The sequence below is a fragment of the Scyliorhinus canicula genome, unplaced genomic scaffold (assembly GCF_902713615.1).
Source record: "Scyliorhinus canicula unplaced genomic scaffold, sScyCan1.1, whole genome shotgun sequence".
Taxonomy (NCBI): Eukaryota; Metazoa; Chordata; class Chondrichthyes; order Carcharhiniformes; family Scyliorhinidae; genus Scyliorhinus; species Scyliorhinus canicula.
Window position 1 is genome coordinate 608,396 of NW_024055461.1, and position 13,081 is coordinate 621,476.

General features: G+C 46.2%; 1 long non-coding RNA gene across 2 annotated transcripts; it reads right to left on the reverse strand.

The window, feature by feature from the left end:
* Positions 1-510: 510 nt before the first annotated feature.
* On the reverse strand, positions 511-3,736 carry LOC119959667. 2 transcript variants are annotated; one of them, XR_005459262.1, is made up of 3 exons: positions 3,663-3,736; positions 2,192-2,313; positions 511-573 (listed from the first exon to the last, which is right to left on the reverse strand). It is a non-coding gene; the product is annotated as an uncharacterized LOC119959667 (long non-coding RNA). The 2 variants fall into 2 exon arrangements; XR_005459263.1 differs by having other exon boundaries at positions 547-573; positions 2,185-2,313.
* Between the last annotated feature and the right edge of the window lie 9,345 nt (positions 3,737-13,081).

Sequence of the window (13,081 nt, forward strand, 5' to 3'; positions counted from 1 at the left end):
ACGGTCTCTCGTCAGTGTGAACATGTTGATGACGAATCAGTTCCCCAGAACGTTTATAGCACATCCCGCAGTCTGGACAATGAAATGGTGTCTCATCAGTGTGAACTCGCTGGTGACTCAGCAGGTGGGTTGAAAAAGAAAATCCCTTCCCACACTCTGAGCAGGTGAACGGTCTCTCCCCAGTGTGAACTCGCTGGTGTCTCAGCAGGTGGGATGACTGAGTGAATCCCTTCCCACACTTGGAGCAGGTGAATGGTCTCTCCCCAGTGTGACTGCGTTGATGAGTTTCCTGCTTGGATGGGGAAGTGAATCCTTTCCCACAGTCCGTACATTTCCACGGTTTCTCCTCGGTGTGACTGCATTTGTGGCCTGTGAGGTCTGATAGAGCGAATCCTCGTCCACACAAACAAATCATGTACGGTTTCTCCCCACTGTCAACTATGCTTTTTCCTTCCATGTTCAAAATCCGCTGATATTCAGGATATGATAAATTGAGTACTCTGTCAGATCCTGATGTGATGCTTGGTTTGAGTTTCCAGACTTTGAATCCTCCCCTTCGAACACCATGTGAAACTGATTTAAAACAGAAAATTAGGGGTGAGAGAGAACCCACAAAAACACAAAGGCAGGTTGTGAAATTTAGCTGAATGAATCGAGTCACTTGTGGGGCCGGCACTGGGAAAAAGTGACCATGAAAACGGCTGGATTGTTATAAAACCCAACTGGCCTCTTTAGGAGGAGAGAAAAAGAGGCGAAGAGGGATTTTGTATATCTACAAGACACATTAACAGAGTAGCTGGCAAAGCAAATTCGATCTGAGCTTCATCAAGAGTAATATTGATACTGAAACTATGCTTTTGGTGGCACAGTGATTAGCACTGCTACCTCATAGCGCCAGGGACCCGGGTTCAATTCCGTGGTGACTGTCTGTGTGGAGTTTACACTCCCCCACCCACCAATGTTTATGTGGGTTTCCACCCCGTGCTCAGATTTCCTCCAACAATCCAAAGAAAGGAACGCGAGGTGGATTGGCCTTGATAAATTGCCCCTTAGTGTCCAGGGATGTGCAGGTTAAGTGGGGCTATGGGGTTACAGGGACAGGGTAGAGGTGTGGGCCTAGGCAGGGTGCCCTTTCAGAGAGTTGGTGCAGACTCGATGGGCCGAATGGCCTCCTTCTGCAGTGCAGGAATTCTACGGTTCTAATTCTATTCTACGAATCTTTATAAAGCTCTGCTCACCACTCTTCAGGAAGGAGGTGAAGGTTGTTGAGAAGGTGCAGGGGAGATTTACCAGAATGGTTCCAGCAAAGGAGGATGAGGGGAGATTTGATTCAGGTCTACAAGATTATGCCAGATTTCCATTGGGTGGACAAAGAAACTCTATTTCCATTCACTGATCGTACAAGCAGCCGGGACACAGATTTAAAGTTTTGGGTAAAACCTGGCTTGAACGATAAAAGACCCGGAGGGGTTTTGACAGGGTGGATGTGGAGAGGATGTTTCCTCTTGTGGGAGAATCTGGAACAAGGGGGTCACTGTTGCAAAATAAGGAGTCGCCCATTTAAGATGCAAGATTTTGGAACTCGCGTCCTTAAAAGGCAGTGGAAGCAGAGTCCTTGAATATTTTTAAGGCAGAGCTGGATAGATGCTTGATGAGGAAGGGGGTGAAAGGTCATCAGGGGTAGGCAGGAATGTGGAGTTGAGGTTAGAAAGAGATCAGCCGCAATCTTATTGAATGCTGAGCAGGCTCGAGGGGCCGAGTGGCCTGCTCTCATTTTTATGTAAAAGGTACAGGAGATATGGGATATGTTTATACACAGTGAGCGGCAATTACCTGAAACTTGCTGCCTACGAGGGAGTTTGAAAATAGAAAAAATAATGATTTGATTTCAAAAGGAAAAGGAGAATGGCGCTGTCTGGATTGCTCCAGAGAGCTAGCATGGATTCAATGGGCCAAATGCCATTCTCTGTGCCATCATGACTAATATAACCCCTGGGGGGGTTCAGATATCACTCAGGTAAATCTGTGCGCACTCCCTCCGTGACCATTTTATCCTTCGTCAGGTTTGTTGCCCAGAACTGAACACAGTTCTCCAGGTTTAGTCTAACCAGGGTTTGTGAATCTTGGGGCTTTTCCAGTCACACCGAGACCTGAAATCTTCCCTCACAAACAGAACAGACAAACCTTTTACCTTCCACACCCAGATGCTGCTGATATTCAGGTTCTGATGAATCAAGTGACTCCGTCAGATTGCGATGTGACGTTTGGTTTGCGTTTCCCGTCTGTTCAACCTCCACTTCCATTTTCCTGTAACTTTGCAGAAACCTCACTGTCAGTTTAGGATAGAAATTCACAACATTCTCTCCTCACCAACTTTAATTAAATGTATTCCTGGAGGTTTGATCACATGACCTGCCCCTATCCTCCAGCCATTTATCGGTCAACACATCTATCCTTGTGACACACCGCCTTCCTCGGCCAATTGGGAAGCAAAAGGACTCATTACCTTACAGGACAGTGATTGACTGTCAGCCAAACAACCTTTATCCCATTTTCAATATTTTTATATTCGCTGAAGAGAAATGTTCAAAGAAAATTACATAAAAATCTTCTTTTACTGTCCTAATGATTTCACAGAAACAAATCTTGCCAAGAAAGAAGGTTACATTTGAATTCATGAAAGCCTCCTGAAGACCCTGAAACGATTGTCAATTGCTGAAAAGACCCAACTGATTCACTGATGTCCTTCAGTGAAGGAAATCTTCTATCCTTATCTAGTCTGGCCTACACGTGACTCCAGATCCAGAGTCAGCTTGTTGACTCTGAAGGTTTTATAGAAATGTACATTTATTCTAATAGTTCGCAAACTAGGATATACCCGTCTCTGGATCTGTAAAGACATAATTACCTGCAAATGCTCGCATTCAAAGCCTTGTCTTGCAGCTTTCACTTTGTCTATATATAGAACATAGAACAGTACAGCACAGAACAGGCCCTTCAGCCCTCAATGTTGTGCCGAGCCATGATCACCCTACCCAAACCCACGTATCCACCCTATACCCGTAACCCAACGGGGACACTAAGGGCAATTTAGCATAGCCAATCCACCTAACCCGCACATCTTTGGACTGTGGGAGGAAACCGGAGCACCCGGAGGAAACCCACGCACACACGGGGAGGACGTGCAGACTCTGCACAGACAGTGACCCAGCCGGGAATCGAACCTGGGACCCTGGAGCTGTGAAGCATTTATGCTAACCACCATGCTACCCTGCTGCCTCCTAAGAACATACCTCTTAATTGAACTGAGGAAGGAACAGTGCCACTGATTTGAAACAAACCTTTATCCTTGTGTTACAAGACTTCGCTCTGTGGGGTGACTCTGAAGGGTTTGCTCCAGATCAGGGGGCGAGGCTGGAGGACCAACCGAGAGCGGCTGGTCCTCCAAGCAATCAGAGTGAATCGGAGGCGGAGCAAAGCCGGGGCTCTCGTTCCCTCTGCATGCGCCCGGCAACCCGGGCCTGTGTCGGGGAAAAGCCCGAGGAGCGTTCGCCGGTTCAGCTGCCGTATCCAAGCTTCGTATTCGGGGATTGGGGCCTACACGGAGTGTTTATGAAGCCGCCCGACCCATCCACCGGCTCCATCCCTCCCTCGGGACTCACCGAGCGGGATCTGATCAGCGAAGGATTTCCACCCGACCAGCTCAATCCTCAGCTGTCATCGGCACTGCGCATGCTCCAGCTCACGTGGTAGACACCGGGGCTCAGCCCCGCCCCTCATTCGCTCCGATTGCTTGGAGGACCAGCCGCTCTGTTCGGTCCTCCAGGCCCGCCCCTCTCTTGCTATTGGTCCAGTGCTGTCGTCAATGACTCCCCGGGCATTGTGAGCTGGAGCATGCGCGGAGCCGATGCTGGACTCAGCCGGGAGGTTTCACGGAAACGCGGTGGAGGTTCCAAAATCCAATAAGTTTCCGGGCCCGGGTTTGCATCGAGCGGGGGGACAGCTGCGGCCTGCTCCCGGTGACAGGCCTGAGTTAACGGCCGCCGTCTTTATAGAGGCTGCAAACCCGCAGGGGGCAAAACATCAGAGATAGGGTTTGTTGTGAAACCAATGGGATATTGTAAAACAGGAGGTCAGGGTTACAGTCAACAACAACAACAACTTCTATTTATGTAACACCTTTAACATCATAAATCATCCCAGTCAACTTCACAGGAACATTATAAAACAAAGTGAGACACCCAGACACAAAAGGAGATATTAGGGCAGGTGAAAGAGGTGAGTTTTAAAGAGTCTGAAAGGAGGTAAGTGAGGTGGAGATGGGGAGGTTTAGAACATAAAACATTACAGCGCAGTACAGGCCCTTCGGCCCTCGATGTGAAACCCCTCTAAAGTCCATTCTACACTATGCCCTTATCGTCCATATGCCTATCCAAAGACCATTTCAATGTGTTTAGTGTTGGTGAGTCCACTATAGAACATATAGGGAGGGGATTCAGTGCTTGGGGCCGAGGGAACTTAAAACCATGGTGGAGTAATTAGAATCGGAAATGGACAAGAGTCCAGGATCAGAGTTGTGCAGATATCCCAGGGGGTTGTGGGGCTGGAGGAGATGACAGACACGGGGAGAGACAAGGCCATGGAGGGGTTTGAAAACAAGGGTGAGAATTGACTGGGAGCGAATGCAAGTCTCTGACCACACGGATCATAGGGGGAAAGGAACTTGCTGTGAATTAAGACATGGGTCGCAGACTTTTGGATGGCTTTAAGTTTCCAGAGGTAGAATGTGAAAATGAAATGAAATGAAAATCGCTTATTGTCATGAGTAGGCTTCAATGAAGTTACTGTGAAAAGCCCCTAGTCACCACATTCCGGCGCCTGTCCGGGGAGGCTGGTATGGGAATTGAACCATGCTGCTGGACTGCCTTGGTCTGCTTTAAAAGCCAGCGATTTAACCCAGTGTGCTGAACCAACCCCTGTGGGAGAGCAGCCAGGTGTGTAATAGAATTGTCGAATTGGGAGGTGACGATGGTAAATTGCCTTAGTATCTAAAAAGTTTAGGTGGGGTTACGCGGATAGGTGGAGGTGTGGGCTTAGTTTGGGTGCTCTTTCCAAGAGCCAGTGCTGATTAGATGGGCCGAATGGCCTCCTTCTGCACTGTAAATTCTGTGATGTCAGAAGCTCATATTGGATCAAGTATGAAACCAAATTTACAAAGAGACTGGCTAAGTCTCAGACTGTTGCCAGGGAGAGGGATAGAGTCGGTATGTCAGGAATGGAATTTGGAGCAGGGACCAAACAGTGGATTCAGTCTTCTCCATATTTGATTGAAGTTATTTAGTCAGCAGGAAGAGAACCAGAATGGGCCCTGAGTCTGATATCCGGTATAACTTAGTTCGGGAGGGAGAGGAAGAACAAAGGAAACCCTGGAAGATTTGGAGAAACAACCTTTGTGATTGCTCATCAAATCTCCACATGATCAGTTCTGGACAGAAAGTTCACCTCTGAATTCTAATTGGTCAGTCAGGGTCATTCAGATTAATTTACACAGGTCATGAATGAAGTGACTTATAAAGCATATTCTTACCTCTAATTATGTAACTTTGGGAAAAGGATACAGAAATAATGATTGAATATTGTATTTGGATTTCAGCCCAGGGAGGAGGGAGAGTGTGTGGGACTCGGATTTACAGCTTTGGGGACAGAAGAGAGAAAAAAAATGTTCCACAGAAACTGGAATTATCTGTTCTCAATTTCTGTCTTGTACTGATAGTGTGACCTTTGTAAACTCCTTTTCCAGGGCATTAGGAGAGGATTTTCAGACAGGAAACACAAACTAAATATCACATTAAGATCTGAGAGTGTCACTCAATTGATCAGGACCTGAATATCCTCAGAATATAAATGTGAAATGAAAAATGTTTGTTCTTTTTTTAAAAATTTAGATTACCCAATTATATTATCCAATTAAGGGCAATTTAGTGTGACCAATCCACCTACTCTGCACATCTTTGGGTTGTGGGGGCAAAACCCACGCAGACACGGGGAGAATGTGCAAACTTCACACGGACAGTGACCCAGAGCCGGGATCGAACCTGGGACCTCAGCGCCGTGAGGCTGCTGTGCTAACCACTAGGCCACCGTGGTGCCTGAAAAATGTTTGTTCTGTTTGTGGGAAAATATTTCAAACATCAGTGTGACTGGAAAAGTACCGAGATACACATGCACTTGAGTGAGTGTGTTCCAGTGAACTGACTGTGGAAAGAGCTTTAACCAGTTACAGCCTGAAAAAACACACCATCCACTAAGGGGAAAAACCATACACGTGGTCTGAGTGAGGACCAAGCTTCACTTGATTGCCTAAAGAGGAAACGGACAAAGACACTGACTCCATGGAGATACCGTTGAAACTGCAGGGTATGGTTTTCGCTTCGGGGGTTTCCAAAATGCGAGAGGTCCCGGGTTCATATCCCGGAGGACCCCTGCAAAGCACTTGACTGGGCAGGTGATGGTATAGTGGCATTGTCACTGGATGAGTAATACCGAGACCCAGCACAATTCTCTGGGAATGCAGGTTCAAACCCCACCACGGCAGATGCTTTATTGTGGCTTGTATTTGAACTTGAATCCAATAAATCAGGGGCAGCACAGTAGCACAGTGGTTAACACAGTTGCTTCACATCTCCACTGTCCCAGGTTCAATTCCCACTTGGCTCACTGTCTGTGCGGAGTCTGCACGTTCTCCTTGTTTCTGTGTGGGTTTAGTCCGGATCTCCGGTTTTCTCCCACTGTCCAAAGATGTGCAGGTTTGGTGGAGTGGCCATGCTAAATTGCCCTTAGTGTCCAAAAGGGTTAAGTGGGGGTTACGGGGATAGGGTAGAGGTGTGGGCTTGAGAAGGGTACTCTTTCCAAGGGCCAGTGCAGACTCGATGTGCCGAATGGCCTCTTTCTGCACTGTAAATTTGATGATTGTGGAAGTTGGATGTTCAACAGTTTAGTGAGAATCGGGTCAAAGGAGCAAAGGGTAAGTCTCACAGACAAGATGAGCTCTGAAAGACCATGATAGGAGATAGCAGGAAAAGAGGGGAAAGATGTGAGTTCAGAATTTGCACAAGAAAGGTCTTCGAGAGAGTTTTACTGAGTGGTTTCGTGGAAGAGGAGCTGTAGAAGCAGCTGATCGGATTGTTTCAATGGGTGGGGTTTTCCAGTCCTTCCTGCTGGCTGGATCTTCCAGCCTCACAGATCTCTCAGTCTGCTGTTCCAGCTCATTGGTTGTGTCATTGGGTTCACTGTAGGCCTCTTGGAGTCTGTGGAAGAACTCCTGGAGCCTCATTCGCCTGATGAATTCCCTGGAGCGGAGAAACTACAACATCTTCTTTGTAGCCTTCAACAAGTCATCAATGAAGACGAACATCTTGCCAAGGCCATCCCCACTACTTTCCTTCAAACAACCGCACAACCTCAGACCATTGATTGCAGCAAACTACCCAGCGTTCAGGAGAACAGCGACCATGGCACCACACAATCCGGTCATTGCAACCTCTGCAAGACGAGCTAGATCATCAACATGGGTACCACCATTACACGTGAGAACACCACCCAACCAAGTATGCGGTATATACTTGTGCAACTTGGCCAATGTTATCGACCTCGTACGCTGCAGCAAAGGATGTCCTGAGGCGTAGTACGTTGGCGAGGCTATGCAGACGCTGCGACAACAGACGAACGGACATCGCGTAACAATTGCCAGGCAGGAATGTTCCCTTACAGTTGGGGAACACTTCAGCAGTCAAGGACATTCAGCCTCACATCTTCGGGGAAGTGTTCTCCAAGGCGGCCTTCAGGACTCGCGACAAATCAGAATCGCCGAGCAGAAACTGATAGCCAAGTTCTGCACACAACCGGGACCATGGATCCATGTCCCATTACACACGCTTGCAAAATCCTACCAACTGTCCTGGCTTGAGACAATTCACCCATCTTTAAGCTTTGATTATCCCTCTCTCCAGTCACACCATCTGGACCTGCAAAGACTTAATTACCTGCAAAGACTCGCATTCGAAGTACCATTTTGCATCATTGAAGTTTTCTACATATAGAACATACAGTGCAGAAGGAGGCCATTCAGCCCATCGAGTCTGCACTGACCCACTTCAGCCCTCACTTCCACCCTATCCCCATAACGCAATAACCCCTCCTAACCTTTTTGGACACTAAGGGCAATTTAGCATGGCCAATCCACCTAACCTGCACGTCTTTAGACTGTGGGAGGAAACCAGAGCACCCGGAGGAAACCCACGCAGACACAGGGAGAATGTGCAGACTCTGCACAGACAGTGACCCAGCGGGGAATCGAACCTGGGACCCTGGCGCTGTGAAGCCACAGTGCTATCCACGTGTGCTACCATGCTGCCCATGTGTGTTTGTGGAACCCACATCTTCATTCACTGAGGAAGGAGCTGTGCTCCAAAAGCCAGTGATTCAAAACAAACTTGTTGGACTTTAACCTGGTGTTGTAAGACTTCTTACTGTGCTCACCCCAGTCCAACGCCGGCATCTCCACATCATAAATTAGAAGCATTTGATAATCTCTACGCTACAGAAACATCTGGAAGCACAGTACACAATGGCCCTGTGCAACATTCAACTGCACAGCCTTGCTGCAGATTTCAATGGTTCAGCTGGGAGGCCAGGTCACTGATTACATGAAGACAGCTGTTCCTTTAAAACAGATGTCTCAACTTGTAAGACCATAAGATATAGAAATTATATTGAAATTTATTATTTGTTCAGCAAATATCTAACGTAACGATGCTCTGTTCAATCATTAATGCATCATTCTTATCTTCCTATTAAAAAATTCCAATTTTACTTAAGACCTGTTTCATTATTCAATATTAAACATCAGTATATTTATGTGTTACATGTGACTTCATTTTGAATTGAAGTGAATTGAGAATTATGTGTTGCTTATATTTGACCTCTGTGTTTTGGTGTGAAACATTCTGCAGCCTAAATACCGTTCATGTATAAGAAAGGAGGGGTGACAGCAAATCCGCACTGAGCCTGGATTTCCTCATTTCTCTGAGTGACTTTTCCTGATTCTCTATCATTAAGGCCGAATCTTTCAAAAATGTGGTTCAGTTAAATCTCTGCTATTTCCTCAAATTCAGTTACAGTATTGTTTGTGTCTGTCTCTATGACCACACATTACCTTTAGACATGTTTCTGATGGTGATTAAAATATTAATCGGTGTCTACAAAGCCATTAAATTCTTTTGTGAACTGAGCAAACTGCCAAGATCCGCACTTTGTTTTTTCATGTTAGGAACGATCTGTCTGGACTGTACGCAGAACAATACTTTTCACTGTACCTCGGTACACGTGATAATAAACCAATCCAATCAAAGAGACAGTTTCTTACTCGTCTTCAAATTGAAAAGTGTTCTTAAAAATTATTCATTCATGGGAGGTGGGTGTCACTGGCTGGACCAGCATTTACTGCTCATTCCAATTACCCTTGAACTGCGTGTCTTGTGAGGCTATTTCAGAGAGCACTTACAAATCAACCACAACATTGCTGTGGATCTGGAGTCACGTGTAGGCCAGGCCACGTCAGAAGAGCAGATTTCCTGAAGTACATTAGTGAACCAGATGGATTTTTACAACAATCGACAATGTTATCATCAGACTTAATTCGGGACTTTTATTTAATTTCAATATCTGTCAAAGGCAGATTCTATCCCAGATCCCCAGAGCATTAACCTGGGTCTCTGGATTACTCGGCCAGTAATAATACAGGGCAGGACGGTGGTTAGAATTGCTGCCTCACAGCCCCAATGTCCTAGGTTCGATCCCAGCTCTGGGTCACTGTCAGTGTGTAGTTCCCGTACCAGCCTCCCCGAACAGGCACCGGAATGTGGCGACTAGGGGCTTTACACAGGAACTTCATTGAAGCCTACTTGTGACAATAAGCGATTTTCATTTCATTTTCACTGTCCATGTGTAGTTTGCGCATTCTCCCCGTGTTTGCGTGTGTTTCGCCCCCACAACCCAAAGATGTGCAGGGTAGGTGGATTGGCCATGATGAATTGCCCCTTAATTGGAAAAAAATAATTGGGTACTCGAAAAAAAAAAATTTTTAAACAATACCATTGCACCACTACCTAGCCCACATCTTCTTGACATGACATAATGTCTAATGTTGTCTTCTGTGATCTTGTCTTGCAATGATTCTACAGAACTGCTGGTGACTTTTAACACATTCTGATAGCTCTGCAGTTTCTGGAAACATTTTGGCTGATAGTGTTATTTTTTAAAACAAAGATCTGGTCTTTACAATACAATTACCTGATACAGCAATTCACTAATGATAATCAGTGTTCACTACTGAATAATCATGAATTTAATTATTGTTTTTTGCTATGAAATCAATACATAGTTAATATAGAAAAGGTACAGAAGGTGAAATGGCTGCAGGAACCACAAGGAGGGATAAAAGGGCTTCCTTGACCTTGTTACTGATGACAGTGAATGCACTATGAAAATAACAATTTTATAACTAAATGTGATCACACATGGTACTTACAGTTTCCTACATTACAACAGTGAATATGTTTCAAATGGACTCCATTGGCTTTAAAACACTGAGGTCCAGTGGTAGTGCGAGGTTTTATAAAAATGTACATTTATTCTAATTGTCGGCAAACGAGGATATATTACACTTGGTGTCCTCACCAATTTATTGGTAAAGGTTGAGTCTTAATTTTGTGTAATAACCATGGCGTTGGCACCATTTTGAATACTCTGTGAGCCTCCAGACACACCATAAGCACAATTATTTGTTGTAAAACACAGAGTTGTTGTGATTTGGAATGCACTGTCTGTAAATGGTGGTCGAGCCTCATTGGACTGTCATTTAATATATTCCAAAAAGGAAAACAAAATAGTCGAACTCTGGGATTAAATGGTTCGCTGTACTAAAAGCTGGCACGGGGAAAATGGGCCAAATAGACTCCTCTGTGCTCTAGGAGCCTTGTATACATGTAAAGGGAATGGTAACAACCTGGAACCTGCTGCCTATGGGGGGAGGAGATGCAGAGACGACAGAAGGATTTCAATCGGAAATTGGACGGGCACTGAGAGAAATAAACCTGCACAAATTTGGGGACAGAACAGGGCAACGGACAGACTGGCTTGCTCCACAGAGAGCCGACATGGTCTCAAAGGGCTGAATGGCCCCATTCCCCACCCTCCAGATACTGTGATCTCAGGAGAGAAATTCAGCTGCTCCAGTCTCTCAAACTAACAGGAGTCACTGATCTCTGGTGCCGTTCTAGCACAATGGTTAGCACTGTTGCTTCACAGCACCAGGGTCCCAGATTCAATTCCCGGTTTAGGTCACTGTCTGTGCGGAGTCTGCACGTTCTCTCCATGTCTGCGTGGGTTTCCTCCGGGTGCTCCAGTTTCCTACCACAAGTCCCAAAGGATGTGCTTGTGAGGTGAATTGGAAATTCTGAATTCTCCCTCAATGTACCCGAACATGCGTCAAAGAGTGTGGCGACTAGGGGATTTTCAGTTACTTCATTGCAGTGTTAATGTAAGCCCACTTGTGACAATAATAAAGATCATTATTATTGTAAATGTCCTCTGCACCCTCTCTAAGAACTTCACATCTTTCTTAAAGTGTGGGGCCCATGTCTAGGGTTCCATTCAAGAGGGATAGAATTGAAAAGCATGGAGGAAATGTTCAGCTTGTTTAGAACGATGGTGAGACTACACTGGGAGCTCTGTCAACATTGGTGATCTCCATTTAGAAAAAGAAAATAGAGGCACTGGATAAGGTGCAACAAAAGTTCATAATATACAGAACTGGGAGCATTTAACACTCATGATGTGGAGATGCCGACCATCAGGAGCACAGAGACACAGAGATCTGGGTGTGCAGGTCCACAGATATTTAAAAGTGGCAGCACAGGTGGAAATGGTGGTGCAGAAAGCAGACAGCATGCTTGCCTTCATAGGACGGGGTATCGAGTATAAAAGCTCAAAAATTATGTTACAATTACATATAACGTTGGTGAGGCCTCATTTGGAATACTGTGTCCCAATTCTGGTCACTGCACTACCAGAAGGACGTGGAGGCTTTGGGGAGAGTACAGAAAAGGTTTACGGGCAGCACGGTAGCATGGTGGTTAGCATCAATGCTTCACAGCTCCAGGGTCCCAGGTTCGATTCCCGGCTGGGTCACTGTCTGTGCGGAGTCTGTACGTCCTCCCCGTGTGTGCGTGGGTTTCCTCCGGGTGCTCCGGTTTCCTCCCACAGTCCAAAGATGTGCGGGTTAGGTGGATTGGCCATGCTAAATTGCCCTTAGTGTCCTAAAAAGTAAGGTTAGGGGGGGGGGGGGGGGTTGTTGGGTTACGGGTATAGGGTGGATACGTGGGTTTGAGTAGGGTGATCATTTGCTCGGCACAACATCGAGGGCCGAAGGGCCTGTTCTATGCTGTACTGTCTATGTTCTATGTTTACCAGGATGTTGCCTGGTATGGAGGGTATTAGCTATGAGGAGAGATTTAATAAACTGGGATTGTTCTCCCCAGTGAGACGGAGGCTGAGGGGCGACCTGATAGAAGTTTATAAAATTATTAGGGGTATCGAAAGGGTGAACAGTTGGAGGCTTTTTCCCAGGGCAAAAATGACAATTATAAGGGGCCACAAATTCAAGGTGAGGGTGGAAAGGTTCAGTGGAGATGTGTGGTGGAGGTTTTTACACAACAGGTGGTGGTGGCCTGGAATGCACTGCCAAGTGAGGTGGTTGAGGCAGAAATGTTAGCGACCTTTAAGACTTATCTGGATAGGCACATGAACAGATGGGGTATAGAAGGATACAGGCGGTTGGTCTAAATAGAACACGTGATCGGCGCAGGCTTGGAGGGCCGAAGGGGCCTGTTCCTGTGCTGTATTGTTCTTTGTTCTATACAGGGCCTTGGCGAGGCTGTACCTGGAATATTGTGAGCAGTTTTGGTCTCCTTATCGGAGGAAGGATGTTCTTGCTCGAGAGGAAGTGCAGCGAAGGTTTACC